At 39.2% G+C, this 13213-nt stretch overlaps 1 protein-coding gene across 1 annotated transcript in view; it reads right to left on the bottom strand.

The window, feature by feature from the left end:
* The window catches only part of EPN2 (epsin 2), a 52959-nt gene extending 48318 nt beyond the window's left edge, over window positions 1-4641 (bottom strand). Inside the window, exon 1 of the mRNA XM_040439465.1 lies at window positions 4482-4641. The gene's annotated coding sequence lies outside the window, so the exon portion shown is untranslated. The remainder of the gene's footprint in view (window positions 1-4481) is intronic.
* Window positions 4642-13213: the final 8572 nt, after the last annotated feature.

The following is a 13213-nucleotide window of genomic DNA, read 5'->3' as shown; positions in this document are numbered from 1 at the left end:
GTAAAAAAAAAAACACCACTTAAAATCACTGTGAAAAACACCACTAAAAAGTGATGCTAAAAAAAACATAAAAAATGCTGCAAAAGACATCAGTAAAAAATGCTGTGAAAAACACTAATAAAAAAAACACAATGCTGATAATCTCTTAACCCCTTAGGGACCCATGACGTACCGGTACGGCATGGATCCCGAGTCCTTAAGGACCCATGACGTACCGGTACGTCATGTATAGTTCCGATCACTGCCGCCCGGCGGGCGGTGATCGGAACCTGGTGCCTGCTCAAATCATTGAGCAGGCACCTAGGCTAAATGCGTGGGGGGTCTCGTGACCCCCCCGTGTCGGCGATCGCCGCAAACCGCAGGTCAATTCAGACCTGCGGTTTGCGGCTTTCTATTCTGCGGGCGGCGGGTGCCATCGGGTCCCCATAGGGCTGTGAGGGGGACCCGATGGCATGGAAGGCAGCGAGATGTCTAAGGAAGGCATCGCGCTGCCTTCCGGTGACGAGCCTGTGAGATCCAGCCCCCTGGATCTCACAGGCCGGAAGCTGTATGAGTAATACACACAGTATTACTCATACAGCCAATGCATTCCAATACAGAAGTATTGGAATGCATTGTAAAAGGGATTAGACCCCCAAAAGTTCAAGTCCCAAAGTGGGACAAAAAAAAAGTGAAAAAAAAGTTGAAAAAAGAAAGTTTTCCCCCCAAAAAATTTAAAGTTTCAAGTAAAAATAAACAAAAACGTCATTTTCCCCAAATAAAGTTAAAAAAAAAGGTAAAAAATAGAGGAAAAATAAATAAATATACATATTAGGTATAGCCGCGTCCGTATTGACCGTCTCTATAAACATATCACATGACCTAACCCCTCAGATGAACACCGTAAAAAAATAAAAATAAAAACTGTGCTAAATAAAAAAAAAATTGTCACCTTACATCACAAAAAGTGTAATAACAAGCGATCAAAAAGTCATATGCACCCCAAAATAGTGGCAATCAAACCGTCATCTCATCCCGCAAAAAATGAGACCCTACCTAAGATAATCGCCCAAAAACTGAAAAAACTATGGCTCTCAGAATATGGAGACACTAAAACATGTTTTTTTTTTTTGTTTCAAAAATGATATTATTGTGTAAAACTTACATAAATAAAAAAAAGTATACATATTAGGTATCGCCGTGTCCGTATCGACTGGCTCTATAAAAATATCACATGCCCTAACCCCTCAGATGAACACTGTAAAAAATTTAAAATAAAAACTGTGCTAAATAAACCATTTTTTTGTCACCTTACATCACAAAAAGTGTAATAGCAAGCGATCAAAAAGTCACACGCACACCAAAATAGTGCTAATAATAACTGTCATCTCATCCTGCAAAAATCATACCCTACCCAAGGTAATCGCCCAAAAACTGAAAAAATTATGGCTCTCAGACTATGGAAACACTAAAACATGATTTTTTTGGCTTCAAAAATGAAATCATTGTGTAAAACTTACATAAATAAAAAAAAGTATACATATTAGGTATCGCCGCATCCGTATCGACCGGCTCTATAAAAATATTACATGACCTAACCCCTCAGATGAACATCGTAAAAAATTTGAAATAAAAACTGTGCTAAATAAACAATTTTCACCTTACATCACAACAAGTGTAATAGCAAGCGATCAAAAAGTCACACGCACCCCAAAATAGTGCCAATAAAACCGTCATCTCATCCCGCAAAAATCTTACCCTACCCAAGGTTATCGCCCAAAAACAAAAAAAAAAATGGCTTTCAGACTATGGAAACACTAATACATGATTTTTTTTGTTTCAAAAAAGAAATCATTGTGTAATACTTACATAAATAAATAAATAAAAAGTATACATATTAGCTATCGCCGCGTCCGTGACAACCTGGTCTATAAAAATATCACATGATCTAACCTGTCAGATGAATGTTGTAAATGACAAAAAATGGTGCCAAAACAGTTATTTCTTGTCACCTTGCCTCACAAAAAGTGTAATATAGAGCAACCAAAAATCATATGTACCCTAAACTAGTACTAACAATACTGCCACCCTATCCCGTAGTTTCTAAAATGGGGCCTTTTTTTGGCGTTCCTACTCTAGGGGTGCATCAGGGGGGCTTCAAATGGGACATGGTGTCAAAAAAAACAGTCCAGCAAAATCTGCCTTCCAAAAACCGTATGGCATTCCTTTCCTTCTGCACCCTGCCGTGTGCCCGTACAGCTGTTTACGACCACATATGGGGTGTTTCTGTAAACTACAGAATCAGGGCCATAAATATTGAGTTTTGTTTGGCTGTTAACCCTTGCTTTGTTACTGGGAAAAATGGATTAAAATGGAAAATTTGCCAAAAAATAGAAATTCTGAAATTTCATCTCCATTTGCCAATAACTCTTGTGGAACACCTAAAGGGTTAACGACGTTTGTAAAATCTGTTTTGAATACCTTGAGGGGTGTAGTTTCTTAGATGGGGTCACTTTTATGGAGTTTCTACTCTAGGGTTGCATCAGGGGGGCTTCAAATGGGACATGGTGTCCAGCAAAATCTGCCTTCCAAAAACCGTATGGCATTCCTTTCCTTCTGCGCCCTGCCGTGTGCCCGTACAGTAGTTTACGACCACATATGGGGTGTTTCTGAAAACTACAGAATCAGGGCCATAAATATTGAGATTGGTTTAGCTGTTAACCCTTGCTTTGTAACTGGAAAAGAATTATTAAAATTGAAAATGTGCCAAAAAAGTGAAATTTTGAAATTGTATCTCTATTTTCCATTAATTCTTGTGGAACACCTAAAGAGTTAACGACGTTTGTAAAATCAGCTTTGAATACCTTGAGAGGTGTAGTTTCTTAGATGGGGTCACTTTTATGGAGTTTTTACTCTAGGGGTGCATCAGGGGGGCTTCAAATCGGACATGGTGTAAAAAAAAACAGTCCAGCAAAACCTGCCTTCCAAAAACCGTATGGCATTCCTTTCCTTCTGCGCCCTGCCGTGTGCCCGTACAGCGGTTTACGACCACATATGGGGTGTTTCTGTAAACTACAGAATCAGGGCCATAAATATTGAGTTTGGTTTGGCTGTTAACCCTTGCTTTGTAACTGGAAAAAAAAAATTAAAATGGAAAATCTGCCAAATAAGTGAAATTTTGAAATTGTATCTCTATTTTCCATTAATTCTTGTGGAACACCTAAAGGGTTAACAGCGTTTGTAAAATCAGTTTTGAATACCTTGAGGGGTGTAGTGTCTAGAATGGGGTCATTTTTGGGTGGTTTATATTATGTAAGCCTTGCAAAGTGACTTCAGACCTGAACTGGTCCCTAAAAATTGAAAATTTCGGAAAAATTTCAAGATTTGCTTCTAAACTTGTAACATCCCCAAAAAATAAAATATCATTCCCAAAATGATCCAAACATGAAGTAGACATATGGGGAATGTAAAGTAATAACTATTTTTGGAGGTATTACTATGTATTATAGAAGTAGAGAAATTGAAACTTGAAAATTTGCAATTTAAAAAAAATAAAATGGTAAATTTGGTATTTTTTTATAAATAAAAATGATTTTTTTTTACTTCATTTTACCAGTGTCATGAAGTACAATATGTGACAAAAAAATATTCTCAGAATGACCTGGATAAGTCAAAGCGTTTTAAAGTTATCAGCACTTAAAGTGACACTGGTCAGATTTGCAAAAAATGGCCAAGTCCGTAAGGTGAAATAGGGCGAGTCCTTAAGGGGTTAAAGGGATTCTGTCATGAGATTTTAGCCCTATAAAGCTAAACATATGCCCATGTCCGTACTAATAACATGAATCCTAAACTGGCCTTATTAAACCTGCTTGTGGCTCTATTAGCCCAAAAAAACAGTTTTTTATAACCGGTCAATCGCCTACCGAAGGTGCCCAAGGGGACGTCAGTTAATACAGGGTGCCCGGCCGTCTGGTGCGCAGCGCCTCCTTCCCAGTCTTAATCGCCGCCCTCCCTGTCTACAGTGACGACTTCCTCACCTCAGCGCCGCCCCCCCGCCAGATCCGGCCGGCCCTCTGCTAGATCCTGCGCACTATGCTCAGCCTGATCTGGCGGAGGCGGCGCTGAGACGGCCGGGCACCCTGTAATAACTGACGTCCCCTTGGGCACCTAGGTAGGCGATTGACCGGTTATAAAAGCCTGTTTTTTGGGCTAATAGAGCCACAAACAGGTTTAATAAGGCCAGTTTAGGATTCATGTTATTAGTACGGACATGGGCATATGTTTAGCTTATAGGCCTAAAATCTCATGACAGAATCCCTTAATACACTGACACACTGTATAAGAATATAATCCGGACAGATTTTAACTGTTGGAAATGACTGTTCCAGTCACTGACAGGATGTCAGAGATCTTGATAACAGTGAGGAATTGTAAAAGTATATTAGAAAGTTGCAGAAGTTTTCAATGATTAAGCTTTATTGAGTCGTGAATGAGAAACTTACCGATGATCTGTCCATAAAAAATTTCGGCTGACAATAATCGAAAACTAAGGTTGGTGCGGCTGGGGCAGATCAGCGAGAAGAATAATGGCAACACTAACCGTCCGCAGCGTCCAGCACATGCCTCGTGAAGGGCCAGTCTATACTTAGCTCAGTACCTTGTATCTTCAGAGGTGACAGCTGCCTTCGACTTGTCAGGCCATGTTGTGTGACCCGGCAGCCAGGGACGTGCGCAGGCCACAACTGTCCGTACCTGGGAAAAGCCTGACCAAAAATTAGCAAAAAACGACTGCACTGCGGCAGCAACGCATCGAGCTGAAGATCTGTCACTCACCATGTCAACCAAGAGCAACCACAGGAAGCAATGTGGCTTCATCTGTCAGCGGTCACAGGGGTGCGCCTCCTCGCAGCCTACAGTTTGTGTCTCCGCTCACACGTCACTTGTCACTTTTTCAGACAGCGCCTGTGACCTATAAACATAAGCAAATTATTTTGCAATTTCATGTATGAAATTTTCTGCTTCCGCAAACATGTTATGTACACACTTAACAAGAGAGACTCCCTATGAAATCCAAAATCCCCCTAATGTACAAGAATATAACTACTATAATACTGCTCCTATGTACAAGAATATAACTACTATAATACTGCCTCCTATGTACAAGAATATAACTACTATAATACTGCTCCTATGTACAAGAATATAACTACTATAATACTGCTCCTATGTACAAGAATATAACTACTATATACTGCTCCTATGTACAAGAATATAACTACTATAATACTACCTCCTATGTACAGGAATATACTACTATAATACTGCTCCTATGTACAAGAATATAACTACTATAATACTGCTCCTATGTACAAGATATAAATACTATAATACTGCTCCTACATACAAGGAATACAACTACTATAATACTGCTCCTATGTACAAGAATATAACTACTATAATACTGCTCCTATGTACAAGAATATAACTACTATAATAATGCTCCTATGTACAAGAATATAAACTACTATAATACTGCTCCTTGTACAAGAATATAACTACTATAATACTGCTCCTATGTACAAGAATATAACTACTATATACTGCTCCTATGTACAAGAATATAACTACTATAATACTACCTCCTATGTACAGGAATATAACTACTATAATACTGCTCCTATGTACAAGAATATAACTACTATAATACTGCTCCTATGTACAAGAATATAAATACTATAATACTGCTCCTACATACAAGAATACAACTACTATAATACTGCTCCTATGTACAAGAATATAACTACTATAATACTGCTCCTATGTACAAGAATATAACTACTATAATACTGCTCCTATGTACAAGAATATAACTACTATAATACTGCTCCTATGTACAAGAATATAACTACTATAATACTACCTCCTATGTACAGGAATATAACTACTATAATACTGCTCCTATGTACAAGAATATAACTACTATAATACTGCTCCTATGTACAAGAATATAAATACTATAATACTGCTCCTACATACAAGAATACAACTACTATAATACTGCTCCCTATGTACAAGAATATAACTACTATAATACTGCTCCTATGTACAAGAATATAACTACTATAATACTGCCTCCTATGTACAAGAATATAACTGCTATAATACTGCTCCTATGTACAAGAATATAACTACTATAATACTGCTCCTATGTACAAGAATATAACTACTATAATACTGCTCCTATGTACAAGAATATAACTACTATGATACTGCTCCTACATACAAGAATATAATTACTATAATACTGCCTCCTATGTACAAGAATATAACTACTATAATACTGCTCCTATGTACAAGAATATAACTACTATAATACTGCTCCTATGTACAAGAATATAACTACTATAATACTGCTCCTATGTACAAGACTATAACTACTATAATACTGCTCCTATGTACAAGACTATAACTACTATAATACTGCTCCTATGTACAAGAATATAAATACTATAATACTGCTCCTACATACAAGAATATAATTACTATAATACTGCTCCTATGTACAAGAACATAACTACTATAATACTGCCTACTATGTACAAAAATATAACTACTATAATACTGCTCCTATGTACAAGAATATAACTACTATAATACTGCTCCTATGTACAAAAACATAATGTAGCTGGCCAGCTAAGACCTGTCCTAGGTTGCTAACATAGCTTATATGTTTATACAGCTACACCTGCCAAAAACCTTAAATACAGTTCCTATGTTGTGTGGTAAAGACAAAAGCAGAGTTATTTACAGTGACTTCATGTTTGATGTCATATAACTGTTATATATATTGTGTTCACAGAAGCAGAAAAGATAATATGCCTTTAAGATTCATTATATGGATGTGAGGTAAGCTCAATGACACAGCAGAAACAACAGAAAGCATATAGTTAACTCTTGTTGCTGTTCCGGAGTCTAGACCAATCACAGCCAGCCTTGCACAAAGCAGGAGTCTTGGCCAATCACAGCCAGCCTCACACACAGCCTGTGTGGGAAATTCACTAGCAGGAGCGGCCTAGAATTATTATTCACCAGAGAGAGAAGCTGAACAGACATTCACTCCACTAAGAGCTGTGTTTTAGGAAGCAGAAGAAGGCCAAAATAGGTATTTAAAAGGGACCTGTCATCAACTTTATGCTGTCCATAAAAACGGCAGTAATAAAGTAGAGACAGGTGATTGATTTCAGAGGTCTGTCATTTAAAGTTAAAAGTAAGTGGTTGCCGAGAACCAACATCACAATCATTGCAGACTGGGCCTGGAAACAGTCACGGCCACCTGAGAAGAGTCATGGTTATTCATGAATTCCTGCTCTCCCTGCCCACCTGCTGGTGACTGACAGTCTTCTACCTAGTTTTCTCCCTTTCTCTGTAGGAGAGATCTGCCAATCGCAGATGGGTGAGAGTGCAGGAGATTATGAATAACCATGACTCTTCTCAAGTAGATTTTACTCTTTTCAAGGCCTCTGATGCAATGATTATGATGCTGGTTCTCAGAAACCACTTACTTTTAGTTCATGAGTGACACACTGCTGACATCAGCATTTCTGTCACTATTTTATGCTGCCCTCAGTGAGGTCAGCATAGAGTTGATGACAGGTTCCCTTTAAAAAGTTATATAATGTTCCTACTGTTAATATAGTGATTAGAACTGTATACTGAACCAGTTATACGTGTGTTCACTTACAGTTCCACCAAATTCAATTGAAAACTACAAAGTTCACAATCCAAATTCAAATTCCATATTGCAATCCAAATGGCATACAACCATACCAGATCATACTCAACCAATCTGCAAATAGTTACTGCTAACTGCATACTGAAAATTGTGACCAAATTCAGCAAGTGAACTATCAGTTAGACCTCAGATATACCTCTCAGAGAGATCATAAAGTGCTTAAATAACTTAAAGTGAGAGTACAGATACTGAAGAGAGAAATATATCCACCATTTTATGTTGAATGACAAGATTGAAAAGTTGAACCACCATCTTATGCATACCGCCATTTTGTGATATCTTTACAACACGTGTTTTGTACATGGACTATCTGCTGCGGAGGCGGCAGTGTTATATATGAAGAAAAGTTGAAGTTAATAAAGAAGTTATTTCAAGCATTTGGTGTGCTCTTTAAACCTACTGTTTCCATAGAAAAGCGCTAGAGGAATTACAGAATACTAGACAGTCTGGTTAGATTAAAAGTCAGAGATATCAGAATTCTTCTAATGCCACAGCGCAAAAGGCACTTCATAGTGCTGCGTCTGCCACACATAACTACTATGATACAGCCCCTATGTACAAGAATATAACTACTATAATACTGCTCCTATGTACAAGAATATAACTACTATAATACTGCCCCTATGTATAAGAATATAAACTACTATAATACTGCTCCTATGTACAAGAAATTAAAACTACTATAATACTGCCTTCTATGTACAAGAATATAAACTACTATAATACTTGCCTCCTATGTACAAGAATATAACTACTATAATACTGCTCCTATGTACAAGAATATAACTACTATAATACTGCTCCTATGTACAAGAATATAACTACTATAATACTGCCTCCTATGTACAAGAATATAACTACTATAATACTGCTCCTATGTACAAGAATACAACTACTATAATACTGCTCCTATGTACAAGAATATAACTAATATAATACTGCTCCTATGTACAGGAATATAACTACTATAATACTGCCTCCTATGTACAAGAATATAACTACTATAATACTGCTCCTATGTACAAGAATATAACTACTATAATACTGCTCCTATGTACAAGAATATAACTGCTATAATACTGCTCCTATGTACAAGAATATAACTACTATTAATACTGCTCCTATGTACAAGAATATAACTACTATAATACTGCTCCTATGTACAAGAATATAACTACTATAATACTGCTCCTATGTACAAGAATATAACTACTATAATACTGCTCCTATGTACAAGAATATAACTACTATAATACTGCTCCTATGTACAAGGATATAACTACTATAATACTGCCTCCTATGTACAAGAATATAACTACTATAATACTGCCTCCTATGTACAGGAATATAACTACTATAATACTGCTTCTATGTACAAGAATATAACTACTATAATACTGCTCCTATGTACAAGAATATAACTACTATAATACTGCCTCCTATGTACAAGAATATTACTACTATAATACTACCCTTGGCTGACAAGAATATGATGCTGAAGAAGTAATAAAATTTTTCCCTGGGTTTCCATTGTTTAACTGGTTTATGGGATAGAAATTATTAAATATTATATTTTATGATTGTGAATAAAGGAATTATTTCCATAAGGCTACTTTCACACTTGCGCTTGATCGGATCCGTTCTGAACGGATCCGATCATATTAATGCAGACGGAGGCTCCGTTCAGTACGGATCCGTCTGCATTAATAACTTAGAAAAATTTCTAAGTGCGAAAGTAGCCTGAGCGGATCCGTTCAGACTTTCAATGTAAAGTCAATGGGGGACGGATCCGCTTGAAGATTGAGCCATATGGTGTCATCTTCAAGCGGATCCGTTCCCATTGACTTACATTGTAAGTCTGGACGGATCCGCACGCCTCCGCACGGCCAGGCGGACACCCGAACGCTGCAAGCAGCGTTCAGCTGTCCGCCTGGCCGTGCGGAGGCGAGAGGAGCGGAGGCTGAACGCCGCCAGACTGATGCAGTCTGAGCGGATCCGCATCCATTCAGACTGCATCAGGGCTGGACGGAAGCGTTCTGCTCCGCTCGTGAGCCCCTTCAAACGGAGCTCACGAGCGGACAGCAGAACGCTAGTGTGAAAGTAGCCTTAAATATCTTTCCCTCTAGACACGTTTTATTCTGTCCTTACATCCTGTGTATGCAGATGTATGTAAGTACACGAGGAGTACCAACTATGAAGCGCTAGAGGCCAAACGAAGGCATTTAGTTGTGCCAGAACTTGTCCTCCACCTACGTGCATTGAACAGGCCGTTTCCCATTCTCTGCCAACTATTATTTCTACTGGATGAGCGCTTACTAAATTGTGATGTCATCTAGGACCACAGGGAGATTCTGTTTATGAGTCAACATAATATTCTTGGCAGCATCAGTTCACAAAGAAACTACTGATAACCCTGAGATGTTAGGTACCTCGTATACCAAAAAGTGGTGGAAGGGTTGTTTTGGAGAGTCAAGAGGTTTCTAGGTCAAGGTTGGGTTGAGACCCCCATATGGAATCGTACATGACTGTCTACATAATGATGTAAGGGGTCATACTAAAAGATCATGTGGCATATGGTTGGTAAGACCGGAGAGGAGTCAAATATAAGGGGTCATATACAATTGCATATATGATATTGAAGGTCCTGAGATGGGTCTTCTAGGAAGGGATTTCCTTAGGTAGACAGGACTATGATGTAGAACCTCATATTAGATTATGCGTGAAGTGATCTTGGTACTGTGCTTTTGTCACTGTCTTCTATCTACCTTATATCCATCCAAGAAAGTTGTGCTGGAAGATAAAGAGAGATTGGAGAGGTCTTGTTGAATAAAGTGGAAGAGGTCATATTAGAAGATCGGGAAGCGAAAGAGGTCATGTTGGAAGATGCAAAACTGTTAGAAATCACATTGGAAGATTTTTGGGTTAAGGAGGTCATGTTGGATGGGATGATTGAGAGCTGGAAAAGGTCATGATGGAAAAACAGAGAGGTGGAAGAATTCAGTTTGGAAGAAAAGAAAGTGAAAGAGGTCATATTGGAAGATCAAGAGCTGGAAGAGTTCATGTCGGAAGATATAGAGCTGGAAGAAATCATTTTGTAAGATTGATAGGTTAAAGCTGTCATGTTGAAAGCCAGAGAGCTAGACAATGTCATGTTGAAAGATTGAGAGCTGGAAGAGGTTATGTTGAAAGACTGGGAAATGGAAGATGTACTGTTGGATGGTTGAGAGTTGAGTGGAGTCATGTTGGAAGATTGAGAAGTAGAAGATGTTGTGTTAGAAGATAGGTGAAAAGGCTATGTTAATATTTAGAGCTGGAAGAGGTCATGTTAGAAGATTAGGAGGTGGGAGTGGTCATGTTGGAAAATATAGAGCTGGGAGAAGTAATTTTGGAAGATTGGGAGATGGAAGAGGTCATGTGAGATCAGAAGGTCGAAGAAGTAATTTGTTGGAAGATTCTGAGATGCAAGAGGTCTTTTCAGAGAACTTGTGTGTGTTATCATTTTGAGAGGTCTTTTTGGTTAATGCTTTAGGGGCTGTAGGCAAAATTAGGTCATTTTAAAGAAATTAGTAGGTCCCCAAGGGACAGGGTCATGTTCCTGGGTTTTCAATAGATTATGCTTCAGCTTGAAGGTCACAAAGTTGGAAGACAACATGATAATGGTTCCTTAAGTAGAATGGACTAGGATGAGAAGGTATTTATGTTTTAGGGTCTTCATACTTGAGGGTTTATAGGTAGAACTGATGTCAGACTATTCTAAACCACATCTGTTCCCATATGACAGTGTGTGTAGACAGCGTCAATCCCCTGTTATACTTTTCCCCTTTGTGCTCTCAGCTAGTTCCTGCAATCAAGTCCTAACAATGGGTGCGTTCAGATGACTGCACTTGGTGAATTACAAATGAGTGTGACAATGGATGCCAGTGTGATTACAACTCCCCCCAGGCATATATTCACTCTGGGTGTGTCACTCAGGAGACACTCCCAATCCTCCGTAGGCCGCACTGCTCCATCACAACAATAGAGGGAGCAGGTGTGCTACATTCCTGGGTGCTTCAAGGTAAACAGATTACCTAGAGAAGAATCCATGTAACTTAACCCTTTCACGGCCAGCGCTACAATCACTTATATAACTTACCTGATTTTAGTAAATAAATTAAATGGGAATTAATAGAGATTAGTCATAAAATAGCTAGAGCAATGAATTCATATGAAGAGTGTCTCTGGAGAACCCAGTACCATGCCTACCATGCTTAAGGCTGCCTTTGGCATCTGCATTCGTCTTCTGGTCACCACAGCCAGCCATGGTAACCCCTTCTCCACATCCCTTCCTATGGAATACTGTTCAGACCTGGTCTGCAGCCTATACTTCTGAGCCTGGTCTGCAGCCCTTCTTCATTTGTGCTCCCCTCACTAGGACATGTACACGTTTCTGGTGCTACTGTGCCATTTCAGTAGCATACATGCAGGAGATTATCTACGCCTCTTCTTTTGCAACTACTAATCGTCGATCACCTGCTGAATCCACAGCTACAGCTACAGCATGCCTTTATTCGGCGCTCACCCCCAGCAGAGGTGGTGAGTGCACAGCAAGCACCTCATGCCACTGCTGACCACCTTCCTCTGTGTACTCTGCTGCCGCCACATCCCAGAGCAGAGAATAGCAAAGCTGGGGCAGCGGCGCAGCTTTTCAGCAAAAGGATCACTCTTTGTAAGGTGGCTTTGGGCCCCTGGCTTCCAAACAGATGAAACTCAGCAGTTCAAATGACCTAGAAACCTAGATCACGATAAGGTACTATGGTGTCCAGTTCTATAGAACCACACAGGTCCAGGTGTTGCACATTAGAATGTCGCCATATTATGGAAATGTTTAGTTACAACCCTTACTGGAGCGGTAATGACAGCCACATTGGTTGTCAGTTGTCACCCAGGTTTTTTCTAGATCTAAGAAATGGCTGAATAGAAGATTTAACAACTTAAGGATGGTCCTGGGATTTAAATTTACTGTGAATCTTTGGCTATGACACAAGTCTCCATGATCTTCTGGATCCAGAGATGTGACCTCCTGTACTAGCCAGCTGTCCAGGCCCCTGGTTTAGATCACAGTGACATTAGGTGACTGTTACCAGTGCATTATCCGAGACCTCGCACATTCATGGCGCACATCACTTAGCACCGCAGTAGGTCACCGGGCCTCAGCTGGTTGCACCCTCCAGGGATCTGTACACATCTGATCTCCTGCATTATTCAAACACATCATTAGCAGCTAAGATCATTCGCTTACTGTCAGGATAAGCCCAAAGGACCCCGAGGCCAACACATGACATCATGTTTTTAGCAGCGCTCAGATCATTCATTATTAGATTATTTATCGGTTGAGAAAATGGAAAAAAAAATAATTAACGTTGCAATCAGTGTCCTCTCTGGAGATGATGCTGGAGGTGA

The sequence above is a fragment of the Bufo bufo genome, chromosome 7 (genome assembly GCF_905171765.1).
Source record: "Bufo bufo chromosome 7, aBufBuf1.1, whole genome shotgun sequence".
Taxonomy (NCBI): Eukaryota; Metazoa; Chordata; class Amphibia; order Anura; family Bufonidae; genus Bufo; species Bufo bufo.
The sequence above is the reverse complement of the archived record's forward strand: the minus strand, read 5'-3'. Positions and strand labels throughout refer to the sequence as shown.